General features: G+C 40.0%; 1 non-coding gene across 1 annotated transcript; it reads left to right on the top strand.

Moving 5' to 3' along the window:
- The first annotated feature begins 13,810 nt into the window (after window positions 1–13,810).
- LOC112725858 (small nucleolar RNA R71) lies at window positions 13,811–13,918 on the top strand. The gene has a single exon (XR_003164939.1). It is a non-coding gene; the product is annotated as a small nucleolar RNA R71 (small nucleolar RNA).
- Window positions 13,919–14,238: the final 320 nt, after the last annotated feature.

Below are 14,238 nucleotides of genomic sequence, written 5' to 3'. Positions count from 1 at the left end.
TTAGAGGACGGAAAGGAAACACGCAAAAATGGAAGGAACGCACAAAATAGAGTTTTGAAAAAAATGGCAGCGACGCGCATGCATGGATGACGCGGACGCGTGCCTAGCGCAAAATCCAAGCGACGCATACGCGTGACAAGGAAAATCTCCAAATGACGTGCACGCGTGACCCACGCGCACGCATGACGGACGCCACGTGCAGAAAATTGCAGAAGTCACCACCAGCGATTTCTGGGGCTTTTTCGGCCCAAATTCAAGCCCAGAAACACAGAATAAGAGGCTGGAGAATGAGGAAATCAAGGGGAGAACAATTGATACAACATTCATATTCATAATTTTAGGTTTTAGATGTAGTTGTCTAGAGAGAGAGGCTCTCTCCTCTCTCCTAGGTTTTTAGGATTAGGATTTCTTTTACTTTATGATTATTTCTTCAATCCAGGTTTAATGTTCCTTTAATTTATATTTCTCCTCTACATTTATTTATTGTAATGCTTAAACTTGTTAATTACTTATGTTGCCAAATTGGCTTATGAACCTTCATATGTTAGATTTGAATATTCTATTTAATGCAATTTGAGGTATTTCAGATTTATGATTATTTACTTTTATTTATTATATAAATAATTTGGATTTTCTCCCTTTTGGCTTTGGTTAAGTAATTGGTGACACTTGAGTTGTCAAACTCAGCGGTTGATTGAAAATTGGAAATTGCTGATTGATTTGGATCCCTCTAAAGCTAGTCTTTCCTTAGGAGTTGACTAGGACTTGAGGAATTAAGTTAATTGGTCCACTTGACTTTCCTTTATTTAGTAAGGGTTAACTAAGTGGGAGCAACAAACAATTCTCATCACACCTGATAAGGATAACTAGGATGGGATTTCCAGTTCTCATACCTTGCCAAGAGTTTTTATAATTATTAATTTATTTTTCTTGCCATTTGAATTACTTGTTCCCTATTTCAAAAAACCAAAAATACACATTTTTCCATAACCAATAATAAATCATACTTCCCTGCAATTCCTTGAGATACGACCCGACGTTTAAATACTTTGGTTATAAATTTTATTGGGTTTTGTTACTTGTGACAACCAAACTTTTGTATGAAAGGATTCTCTGTTAGTTTAGAAACTATACCTACAACGTGATTATTTTTATAAAATTCTTTACTGGCAGAAATCAGTTCGTCATTGGGCTTAGGTAAGGGTAGGATCAATATGGTTAGGTGGGCTAATAGATTGGATCTTCAATTAGCTCATGTATCCCACCTAATCCTATATCATCCTATACACATAATAAAGCAACCTAACTACCCATTTATCCCTTTCTCACATTCACTCATGCATGCTTCTTTTCAATTCAACTACATATGCATCTCTTATTTACATTCTTATTATTATTCCTTTTTCTTTTTCTTTTCTTTTCTTTTTTTTATTTATATTGCCAAAGAGGAGATGCATATGCTTCTAAGTAATGAATGCATGAGTGTTTTTCCACTTTTCCAAATATTCTCAATGAACACTGGTGCACGAAATTGTGATCCTTAACAACGGCGTCAGAAACATGGTGCTCGGAATGTAATTCACACACTTTGTCATAATTCTGCACAACTAACCAGCAAGTGCACTGGGTCGTCCAAGTAATAAACCTTACGTGAGTAAGGGTCGATCCCACGGAGATTGTCGGCTTGAAGCAAGCTATGGTCACCTTGTAAATCTCAGTCAGGCGGATTCAATTGGTTTTGGGGATTTAATAATTAAAAGATAAATAAAACGTAAAATAAGGATAGAGATACTTATGTAATTCATTGGTGAGAATTTCAGATAAGCGTATAGAGATGCTTTCGTTCCTCCTGAACCTCTGCTTTCCTGCTGTCTTCATCCAATCATTCCTACTCCCTTCCATGGCAAGTTGTATGTTGGGCATCACCGTTGTCAACGGCTACATCCCGTCCTCTCTGTGAAAATGGTCCAATGCACTGTCACTGCATGGCTGATAAACCCCGATTTCGTGGTTTATTTTGTGCTTATTTTGGGGGATTTATCCACTTTCTCCCACATTTATTCAATGAAATAGCATGGTTTTGTAATTCTCCCTTAAATTATGCTTAATTGTAAAAACATGCTTTTTAGGCCTTAAATTGGTGATTTTAACCCACCTTAATTCCATTCGATGCCTTGATGTATTTGTTAAGTAATTTCAGGTTCATTAGGCAATTATCGGATGGAAGAAATGAAGAGAAAAGCATGCAAAAAGGAGAATGCATGAAGAAACAAAGATTTGGGAGGAACCAATGGACGCGCACGCGTACAAGGCGCGCACGCGCAAAAGTGGTCTCTCACAAGGACGCGCACGCGTACATGCCGCTTCCGCGCGGATGGGGATTTGCCAATCAACGCGCACGCACACATGGCGTGCACGCGCCAACACTCGTACTTGGCCCACTTAATGGTAAAACGCTGGGGGCGATTTCTGAGCTGCCCAAGCCCAAATCCAACTTGTTTATGAGTGTATTTCATGCAGAATTGAAGTCCAAGCAGAGGAGGAGCAATTAGTTGTAGGTATAGCATTATGTAGGTTAGTTTCTAGAGAGAGAAGCTCCCTCTTCTCTCTAGAATTAGGTTAGGTTAATCTCTTCTAGATTTAGGTTTAATTACATGTTCCCATCTCATTTCTTTTATGATCTCTTACTTCTACTCCTTGATTCTCATGATTTGTAGTGTTAATTTTACTTTTATGCTCTCTTTTACATTCATGCACTTATGTTGGATTTGTTTACATTTAATGCTATCTTAATGTTGATGTCTCTTTAATTGATGTTGATTTGAGTTGTGAATTTACTTTTCTTGCAATTAATAGTGGTAGATTTTAGTATCCTTGCAAGTTATGATGTCAATTTTTATTGCACTCTAGGTGTTTGATGAAATGTTTTCTTCAGTTCTTGAGCAGTTTTGTCAACTCTTGGTCTAGGCCAAGGGACTTAAGTGATCTTGAGTTTTGGATTTCATGGAATTGGTAATTTGAGAACCCTGTGTGATCAATTTGAAGCCCATTGACGCTAATCCACTACTAAACCAATTGGTAGGGAGGTTAGGACTTATGGGTGGATGTGATTAGGCCTATTTGACATACTTCCAGTCTAGGAGTAAATGTTACGTACTTAAGGCTTCGAGAAGTAGACTTAATGGGTTGGTGATGACAAGTCATCTTAGCCTAGTTTCACTAGCCTTTTTCTTTTGTTTTCAATTGATTTATGCACTTTCTTGAGCCATAAGCAAGCCAATTGGGTAGATTTCCATGTTTCCTTTGATTTAATCAACCATAGATGAATTAATGCAATTTCATGAGGATTTATGCTATAATTGCCACATATTATGAAAGAATGACAAACTCATGATTTTGAGCATAGCTTTGATGTGTTTGGTTGATTAATGATAGGTGAAGAAAGCTTGGAGAAAGGTTGAAGCAAGAAGGAATGGCTAGGAGCAAAAGAGAACAAAAAGTTTGAGCAAAAGTTTGCCTCAAACTTTAGCTCAAACTTTCGGATAAGTGAAAACACACCAGGGAACAAAAAGCTTGAGCAAAAGTTTGCCTCAAACTTTTGGGAGAAAAGCTTGAGCCAACGTTTGCCTCAAACTTTTTGGCAAACGTTGGCATCACAAATCAACACCCTAGAAAGAAAAAGTTTGCGCCAATGTTTGCCTCAAACTTTTTGGCAAACGTTGGCGCCATCAGCAACACACCCTGGAGACAAAAAGTTTGCGCCAACGTTTGCCTCAAACTTTTTGGCAAACGTTGGCGCCATGAGTGTGCATAAGGGGGCCAACGTTTGAGCAAAAGTTTGACCCCAAACTTTAGCTCAAACGTTGGTAGCAGCAAGAATGGGGTTGCTGATGTAAAAAGTGTGAGTAAAAGTTTGAGGTTTTACTCAAACTTTTACTCAAGCTTTTATAATTCCCAACCCGGTTCACTTCGGTTCTCTTTCCAACTCCAAGAGCAATCAACCAAGGCCTCTATCAACCCAATTCCATCAAGAGCAAAGGCCCAATTCAAGGCTTGAAGACCATTTGAAGAAAGTGTATAAATAGATTAGGATTTAAGTTTCTAGGGGGCTTTTCTTTTCGGTTTTGATTGGGTAGTTTGGTAGAGAGCTCACCTTTACATTTTGGCATTGTTGTTCTAGAATTCAAGAGAATTGGGGAGGAGAATTGATCTCTCTTCTTCCTTGTTCTTGCTTGAGTACTCTTTACTTTTCTTGCTTCGGATCTTGGGTGGAGAATTGAAGAACTTCTGTTTCAATCTCACCTTGAGATCTTGTTTAATTTTCTGCTTAATTGAATTTCCTTTTCTGTTAATCGCTTCTTATTCTATTCTCTCTGCAATTTACACTTCTTCATTTCCTTTGTAATTGCTCTTGTTGGATCTAGGAAGGCATTGAGATCTAGACTTAGTTATCTAGTCTCTTGAGTCCTGAGATCTGGATTCCCATTTTCGAATTCTCTATTTACTGCTTTTCAAGCTCTTTTATATTTCTGTTTTAGATCTGATTCAATCCAAGGCATCTTCTACTATTCTGTTTGTTGAGATTTACTTTTCTCTGTTTAATTTCTGCAAATCCAAATCCCAATTCCCTTTACAATTCAAGCCATTTACATTTCTTGCACTTTAAGATTCTACAATTTACATTTCTTGCGATCTAAGTTTCTGCAATTTATATTACTTGCACTTTAAGATTCAGCTTATTTACTTTCTTTGCTTTTTAATTTCATGCGAATTACCCATTCCCTTTACTTTCCATGTAATTTAAATTCTGCAAATCACAATTCTCTCAACCAAATCTTGATTCGCTTGACTAAATCAACCACTAAACTAAAATTGCTCAATCCTTCAATCCCTGTGGGATCGACCTCACTCCCGTGAGTTATTATTACTTGATGCGACCCGGTGCACTTGCCGGTGAGTTTTGTGTCGGATCGTTTTCCGCACATCAGTTGGCCTCTCATAATTGTCAATAATTGGTATTAACTAGGATTGTGATCTTAAGTACCCAACTCTTAGCCAAGAGTTCTTTAATTTGCTTTCTTTACTAACTCGCTCAATTTACTTATTTCCTTGCCATCTCATAAACAAAACCCCCCTTTTCCCCTCTATAGCCAATATACATGCACTCCATTGGTTCCTAGGGAGACGACCCGGAGTCCGAAATACTCTGGTTAATTCTTATTTGGGGATTGTTCTTTGTGACAAAACCATATCTTAATTTGATGCGAGAGTTGTTTGTTGGATTGGAGCTATGCTTACAACGAAATTCTTCTTCTATATAAGAGAAATTCCTTACTGACAACAATTCCTCTCTCTCTCTAACAACCATCAAATTAATGGTGCCGTTGCCGGGGAACACAATGGTGCTATGTTATTGGCTATTTTACATATTGTGAATAGCTTTATTTTTTTGTTTACTTGTTGATTTTTGCTAGTTTTAGGATTTAGTCTTCTTCATTTCTTATCGCTCTTTGTTTTTATTTTCCACATCACTATGAATTCTCACTTTGGCTATGAGTGTAGCTCAAACTATGTTGTAGGAGATGAAAGCTTCAATGAGGATGTACATCAAGGAATTGGAGATCAAAGGTGGGAGGAGCCTCAAACACTTGATCAACCTCCACCAATGCACTATGAAGAAGAGCCGTTCTATGATGCATATCAATCCACTAGCTATGGTGAATTTCCTTGTGACTTCCAAGAACTACCACCATATGCCTTTGAGACATATCCTCAGCATAGCCACACGTCATACTCACAAGCCTCATACCATCATTCGCCTCCATATGACCATAACTTATACACACCATATCAACCACCATTAGAACTAGAGGTAGAACAACCACCATCTCAACACCAATACTCTCAAGAACCACAAATTCCACATACACCACCTCAAGAACTTCACCAACATGAACCACCTTCCGATTATAATAATTTTTCCCTAATTGATGAATTTCTTCTTCCAACCCCATCTCCTGATGAAGCCTTCATGTTAGAACTGAGAGACCTTGAATCTCGTATTTTAAGGCGACAAGAGGAAGATGAAACCAAGTTCAAGGAGTTAGGAGTAAGGGTGGCTGGCATAATAGAAGCCGTGGGTCACCTAACATCTCACCTAAGCTCATGCACCATAAGTACTTCCATTGTTGGATGCGGAGAAGCAACCCCGGAGCTTAGCAAGGATATGAACATGGAACTCCATGGCGAGGAAGAAGAATTGAATCAAGAACCACAACAAGAAGAGAAGATAGAGATTAGCGAACAAAAGGAAGTGGTGGATGGATGTTTAGGATATGTTGAGTACATAAAGGAATCCCAAGTTGAGGAAACTTCCTCCAAGGAATGTGGAGGGAATATCAAAGAAAAGAGCAATGTCACAGGAGTAAACAATGAGTTAAAGGAAATTGATGAAGAGGTGGATTCCATCTCTAATGATTTTTTGCCCACTTCGATCAACTCCCTTAACGATCCTGTTGAACCCTACCCCAGTACATTGGAAAGCAAGGTTGAAGAGGGCTTGCAACCTCCAAAGCCTAATGCAAGTGAAGAACTGGAAGAAGTGCTTCAAGCAACAAACTTTCCTACCTATGATGATTCTGAATCAACATATGATCCTTATGAGTTTGAAGAATCCTTTCCCAATTTGCTTAGACTTGATGATGAGGTAGACTTCACTAGACCTCCTATCTACGATGAGAGCGATGGGGAAGAAATAGAAGAAATTGGTGAAGAAGAAGGTGAACCTAAGGAAGCTTGGCATGAGGGGGAACTTGAAGAACCTCGCCAAGTGGTGGAAACCTCTAGAAGGGGATGGATGGGAGTAGAGCGTGCTTTATCACGACCTTTAGGAATCCCTCTACCTAGTTCGTCATCCGATCCTCCATTTGAGTGGGTAAAACTTCTAACTCGCAGCTGTGTTATCCCACTTGAATATGGTTTGCTTGAGACGGATGGCCAACTCAGGGCGCTTTATGGAATCAAGCAAAAAAAGAGGATGTTTAGTGGTTGGCATTCTAAATCTAGGCTCATTATGGTGGGAAGCTCGGAATTAGAGAGCATAGATTGGTGTAATGCTGAACTAAATAGGTTTAGGAGAGTAGTGTGGTGCTTCCATGAGAATTCTATTTTCTCGTTGCCCGGACAAAGTCGAGATAATCAACTAGAAGATGGGTGCGAGGACAAGATATGGGATCCTGGATTATCCTATGATAATCTTTCTCGGGAGCTCACGTCTTGGAAAGAACCTCACTAAAGCTTAATGAAGAAGGTTGGAACTTCTGACAACCGATTGAAGGACAAGCACTTTTGGAGGTTCAAGGATGGCTACAAGCGTAAGCCAACCTGACAAGGAGCCTCCCAATGTCCAACTTAAGGACTTAAACTAAAAGTTCTTGGTGGGAGACACCCCACCATGGTAAACTCTTTCCATTCTCCTGTAGATATAATGAATGAATGAATGAATTGGGTTCTATTGTATATAGTTTCTTTACCTCTTGGTATATTTTCCTTTGTTTACTAAGGTGTTTATGCATTCTATGCTTTAATAAGGGATGAATTTATTTTTGAATTGAGTTTTTGCTTGAATTGCAAGTTTTCTCAAGTTGTTTGAAAATTCCTCTATGTCTCCAAAGGTGCTTAATCTTACACCTTAGCTAGAGTTTTAGAAAAGGATGGAAAGTTATGAGGTCTTTTGATGCTCATTAAAAAAAAAAAGTAAAAAAGTAAGCCACGCGCAAGCGCAAAGTGTGCGCGCGCGTCGGCTGCGCATTTTAGTTTCCTGGGCCAAAAACCAAAAAGTTGCGCCACTTTTGGGCCAACTCTGTGCCTCAACCCACGCGAACGCACGCTGTACGCGTCCGCGTCACTCCCTGTTTCGCTGTTCACGCGTTGGCGTACTTCACGCCTCCGCGCCCCTCCAATAAGCTCAAGCCATCCACGCGAACGCGCATAGTGCGCGCGCGCGTCGATGCGTCTTAGCATCATCCAAGCCAAATGACCCGAAAGTTGTGCCAACTCTGGGCCCCTTTTATGCCTGCAGCCCAGCACATCCGCGCCGACGCGCACCTTACGCGTCCGCACCCATTCTGATCCTTCCGTCTATGCGCAAGCGCGCATGGCGCTTTCGCACCGTTCTTCCATTTCGCCTACCCACGTGAACGCGCACCTTACGCGCACGCGTGGATTCGAATTTTCACTTACCCCAGAGACGCGAAGCCCTAGCGCATTCGCGCATCACACTCTTTCCACCCCCAACGTTCCATTTTCCTTCTCCCTCCATTCAACCCCCCCTTTGCATTTTCATAGCCAATAATTAAACACTTCATTGCAACTCTTCGTGAGACAACCCATCGTCCAAATACTCCGGTTATAAATTCATTTGGGGTTTGTTACTAGTGACAACCTAAATTTTTGCATGAGAGGACTATTGTTGGTTTAGAAATTATACTTTGCAACGAGACTTCAATTGTGAATTCTAAACCGTCAAAAATTCTCTTCATCAATGGCTAATCATCTATCGGTTCTCGATCATACTGGAATAGGATTTACTATCCTTTTGCGTCTGTCACTACGCCCAGCACTCGCGAGTTTGAAGCTCGTCACAGCCATCCCTTCCCAGATCCTAGTCGGAATACCACAGACAAGGTTTAGACTTTTTGGATCTCAGGAATGGCCATCCATGGGTTCTAACTTATACCACGAAGACTCTAATATCTTAGACTTGGTCCCCTGTATTAGATATCTAAGAGATACTCATTTTGTCTCGTCTTTATATAGAACGGAAGTGGTTGTCAGGCACGCGTTCATAGGTGAGAATGGTGATGAGTGTCACATAATCATCACATTCATCATGTTCTTGGGTGCGAATGAATATCTTAGAATAGGAATAAGCTTGAATTGAATAGAAAAACAATAGTACTTTGCATTAATACTCAAGGAATAGCAGAGCTCCACATCTTAATATATGGTGTGTAGAAACTCTACCGTTGAAAATACATAAGTAATAATGGTCCAGGCATGGCTGAATGGCCAGCCCCCAAAACGTGATCAAAGGATCAAAAGTTAATCCAAAGATAGATCCGAAGATGTAAATACAATAGAAAAAAGTCCTATTTATACTAAATTAGTTACTAGGGTTTACAGAAATGAGTAAATGATGCAGAAATCCACTTTCGGGCCCACTTGGTGTGTGCCTGGGCTGAGCATTGAGCTTTACACGTGTAGAGGTCTTCCTTGGAGTTGAACGCTAGTTTGTAACCTGTTTCTGGCGTTTAACTCCACTTTGCAACCTGTTTCTGGCGTTTAACTCCTGAATAGGGCAAGAAGCTGGCGTTGAACGCCAGTTTGCGTCATCTAAACTCGGGCAAAGTATGAACGATTATATATTGCTGGAAACCCTGGATGTATATTTTCCAACACAATTGAGAGCGCGCCATTTCGACTTCTGTAGCTCTAGAAAATTCACTTCGAGTGCAAGGAGGTCAGAATCCAACAGCATCTGCAGTCCTTCTTCAGCCTCTGAATCTGATTTTTGCTCAAGTCTCTCAATTTCAGCCAGAAAATACCTAAAATCACAGAAAAATACACAAACTCATAGTAAAGTCCAGAAATGTGATTTTTATTTAAAAACTAATACAAATATATTAAAAACTAACTAAATCACACTGAAAACTATGTAAAAACAATGCCAAAAAGCGTATAAATTATCCACTCATCACAACACCAAACTTAAATTGTTTCTTGTCCCCAAGCAACTGAAAATCAAATAGGATAAAAAGAAGGGAATATACTATAAGTTCCAAAATATCAATGAAACTTAGCTCCAATCAGATGAGCGGGACTAGTAGCTTTTTGCCTCTTGAATAGTTTTGGCATCTCATTTTATCCATTGAAGTTCAGATTGATTGGCATCTATAGGACCTTAGAATTTAGATAGTGTTATTCATTCTCCTAGTTCAGTATGTTGATTCTTGAACACAGCTACTTTATGAGTCTTGGCCGTGGCCCTAAGCACTTTGTTTTCCAGTATTACCACCGGATACATAAATGCCACAGACACATAATTGGGTGAACCTTTTCAGATTGTGACTCAGCTTTGCTAGAGTCCCCAATTAGAGGTGTCCGGTGTTCTTAAGCACACTCTTTTTTTTTGCTTTGGACCTTGACTTTAACCGTTCAGTCTCAAGTTTTCACTTGACAACTTCACGCCACAAGCACATGGTTAGGGACAGCTTGGTTTAGCCACTTAGGCCAGGATTTTATTCCTTTTGGTTTTAAGGGCTATTGGCTTTTTGCTCTTGCCTTTTGGTTTAAAGAGCTTTTGGCTTTTTCTGCTTGCTTTTTCTTTTTCTATCTCTCTTTTTTTTTGCCATTTGTTTTCTTCTTTTTTTTGTAAGCTTTTGTATTCACTGCTTTTTCTTGCTTCGAGAATCAATTTTATGATTTTTCATATTGTCAATAACATTTTTCCTTTTCATCATTCTTTCAAGAGCCAACATATTTAACATTCATAAACCACAATATCAAAAGACATATGCATTGTTCAAGCATTCATTCAGAAAACAAAAAGTATTGTCACCACATCAAAATAATTAAACTAGTTTCAAGGATGAATTCGAAACCATGTACTTCTTGTTCTTTTGTAATTAAAACATTTTTCATTTAAGAGAGGTGATGGATTCATAGGACATTCATAACTTTAAGGCATAGATACTTAAATACTAATGATCATGTAATAAGACACAAACATAAATAAACATAAAGCATAGTAAACGAAAAACAGGAAAATAAGAACAAGGAGATTAAGGAATGGGTCCACCTTACTGAGGGTGACGTCTTTCTCTTCTTGAAGAACCAATGGTGCTCTTGAGCTCCTCTATGTCTCTTCCTTGTCTTTGTTGCTCCTCCCTCATAGCTCTTTGATCTTCTCTAATCTCATGGAGGATGATGGAGTGATTTTGGTGCTCCATCCTTAGTTGTCCCATATTGGAACTTAATTTTCTTAGGGAGGTGTTGATTTGCTCCCAATAGTTTTGTGGAGGAAAGTGCATCCCTTGAGGCATCTCAGGGATTTCATGGTGAGGAATTTCCTCATGCTCTTGTTGAGGTCCATGAGTGGGCTCTCTTGATGTGCAGTCAAATGCTCTATTATTGAGCTATGGACCCTTGAGATGAATATCTCCATCTCCCATGACTTAGAGGGGGAAGCAATTGCCTTCCCTTTCTTCTTTCTTGAGGTTTCTCTGGCCTTAGATGCCATTAATGGTTATGAAAAAAACAAAAAGCAATGCTTTTACCACACCAAACTTAAAATGTTTGCTCGTTCCCGAGCAAAAGAAGAAAGAAAGAAGGAGAAGAAAAAAAAGAATGGAGGAGAGGGAGAGAGGTGTATATTTGGCCAAGGGAAGAAGAAAGGGTTGTATTGTGTGAAAATGAAGAAGGAATGTGGGGTTTATATAGGGGTGGGGTGGGGTTTATAGGGAAGAGGGGATGGATGTGAATGGTGAAGAGGTGATGGGGAAGAGTGATTGAGGTGATTGGTGAAGGGTATTTGGGGAGGAGAGTTATGAAAAGGTGTGAAGAGGAGAGAAGAAGTGGTGGGGATCCTGTGGGGTCCACAGATCCAGTGGGGCCAAGGACTTAACATCCCTACTCCAATTAGGCATGTAAAACGCCCTTGCTGTGCAATCCTGGTGTTTAACGCCAGACTGCTGCTTGTTTATGACGTTAAACGCCCAAATATAGCCTGTTTCTGGCGTTTAACGCCAGGCAGATGCTTGTTTCTGGCGTTAAACGCCAGCTTGGTGCTTGTTTCTAGCGTTAAACGCCAGACAGATGCTTGTTTCTGGCGTTTAAATGCCAGAATGCTCCTCCTCCAGGGTGTGCTATTTTTAATACTGTTTTTCATTTTGTTTTTGAATTTTCAGTAGTTTTTGTGACTCCACATGATCATCAACCTAATAAAACACAAAATAATAAAAAGAAAATAAAATAGATATAATTAATTAACACTGGGTTGCCTCCCAACAAGCGCTTCTTTAATGTCAATAGCTTGACAGTGAGCTCTCATGGAGCCTCACAGATAGTCAAAGCAAGGTTGGAACCTCCCAACACCAAACTTAGAGTTTGAATGTGGGGGTTCAACACCAAACTTAGAGTTTGGTTGTGGCCTCCCAACACCAAACTTAAAGTTTGACTGTGGGGGCTTTGGTTGACTCTACAGTGAGAGAAGCTTTTCATGCTTCCTCTCCATGGTTACAGAAGGAGATCCTTGAGTCTTAAACACAAGGTTGTCCTTATTCAGTTGAAGGACCAACTCTCCTCTGTCCACATCAATCACAGCTCTTGCTGTGGCTAGGAAGGGTCTTCCAAGGATGATGGATTCATCCTCATCCTTCCCAGTGTCTAGGATTATGAAATCAGTAGGGATGTAAAGGCCTTCAACCTTTACTAACACGTCCTCTACTTGTCCATAAGCCTATTTTCTTGAGTTATCTGCCATCCCTAATGAGATTCTGGCAGCTTGTACCTCAAAGATCCCAAGTTTCTCCATTACAGAGAGTGGCATTAAGTTTATTCCTGACCCCAGGTCACACAGAGCCTTCTCAAAGGGTCATGGTGCCTATGGTACAGGGTATTAAGAATTTGCCAGGATCCTATTTCTTTTGAGGTAATTTCTGCCTATCCAATGCATTCAGTTCATTGGTGAGCAAGGGAGGTTCATCTTCCCAAGTCTCATTACCAAATAATTTGGCATTCAGCTTCATGATTGCACCAAGGTACTTAGCAACTTGCTCTTCAGTAACGTCTTCATTCTCTTCAGAAGAAAAATACTCATCAGAGCTCATGAAGGGCAAAAGGAGGTTCAATGGAATCTCTATGGTCTCTAGATGAGCCTCAGATTCCTTTGGTTCCTCATAGGGAAACTCCTTATTGGTAACTGAACCTCCCAAGAGGTCTTCCTCACTAGCATTCACATCCTCCTCCTCCCTTGTAGGTTCAGCCATGATGGTCAAATCAATGGCCTTGCACTCTCTCTTTGGATTTTCTTTTGTATTGCTTGGGAGAGTACTAGGAGGAGTTTCAATGACCCTTTTACTCAGCTGGCCCACTTGTGCCTCCAAATTTCTAATGGAGGACCTTGTTTCATTCATGAAACTCATAGTGGCCTTAGATAGACCAGAGACTATATTTGCTAAGCTAGATGGGTTCTGCTCAGAATTCTCTGTCTGTTGCTGAGTGGATGATGGAAAAGGTTTGCTATTGCTAAACCTGTTTCTTCCACCATTATTAAAGCCTTGTTGAGGCTTTTGTTGATCCTTCCATGAGAAATTTGGATGATTTTTCCATGAGGGATTATAGGTGTTTCCATAGGGTTCACCCATGTAATTCACCTCTGCTATTGCAGGGTTCTCAGGATCATAAGCTTCTTCTTCAGAAGATGCCTCTATAGTACTGTTGGATGATTCCTTCAATCCATTCAGACTCTGAGAGATCATATTGACTTGTTGAGTCAATATTTTATATTCTGAGCCAATATGGCATTCAGAGTATCAGTTTCAAGAACTCCTTTCCTCATAGGCGTCCCATTACTCACATGATTCCTTTCAGAGGTGTACATTAACTGGTTATTTGCAACCATGTTAATGAGTTCTTGAGCTTCTGTAGGTGTTTTCTTTAGGTGAATGGATCCACCTTTAGAATGGTCCAATGACATTTTAGATAATTTAGACAGACCATCATAAAATATATCCAGGATGGTTCATTCTGAAAGCATGTCAGAAGGACACTTTTTGGTCAGTTCCTTGTATCTCTCCCAAGCTTCATAGAGGGACTCACCTTCTTTCTGTTTGAAGGTTTGAACATCCACTCTAAGCTTACTAAGCTTTTGAGGAGGAAAGAACTTGGCTAAGAAAGCCATGACCAGCTTATCCTAAGAGTTTAGGCTGTCTTTAGGTTGAGAGTCCAACCATATTCTAGCTCAGTCTCTTACAGCAAACGGGAAAAGCATAAGCCTGTAGACCTCGGGATCAACCCCATTGGTCTTAACAGTATCACAGATTTGCAAGAATTCAGTTAAGAACTGAAAAGGATCTTCTGATGGAAGTCCATGAAACTTGCAGTTCTGTTGCATCAGAGAAACTAATTGAGGTTTCAGCTCAAAATTGTTTGCTCCAATGGCAGGGATTGAGATGCTTC

Source organism: Arachis hypogaea, chromosome 11 (genome assembly GCF_003086295.3).
Source record: "Arachis hypogaea cultivar Tifrunner chromosome 11, arahy.Tifrunner.gnm2.J5K5, whole genome shotgun sequence".
Lineage (NCBI taxonomy): Eukaryota > Viridiplantae > Streptophyta > Magnoliopsida > Fabales > Fabaceae > Arachis > Arachis hypogaea.
This window is presented reverse-complemented; position numbering and strand designations above follow the sequence as displayed.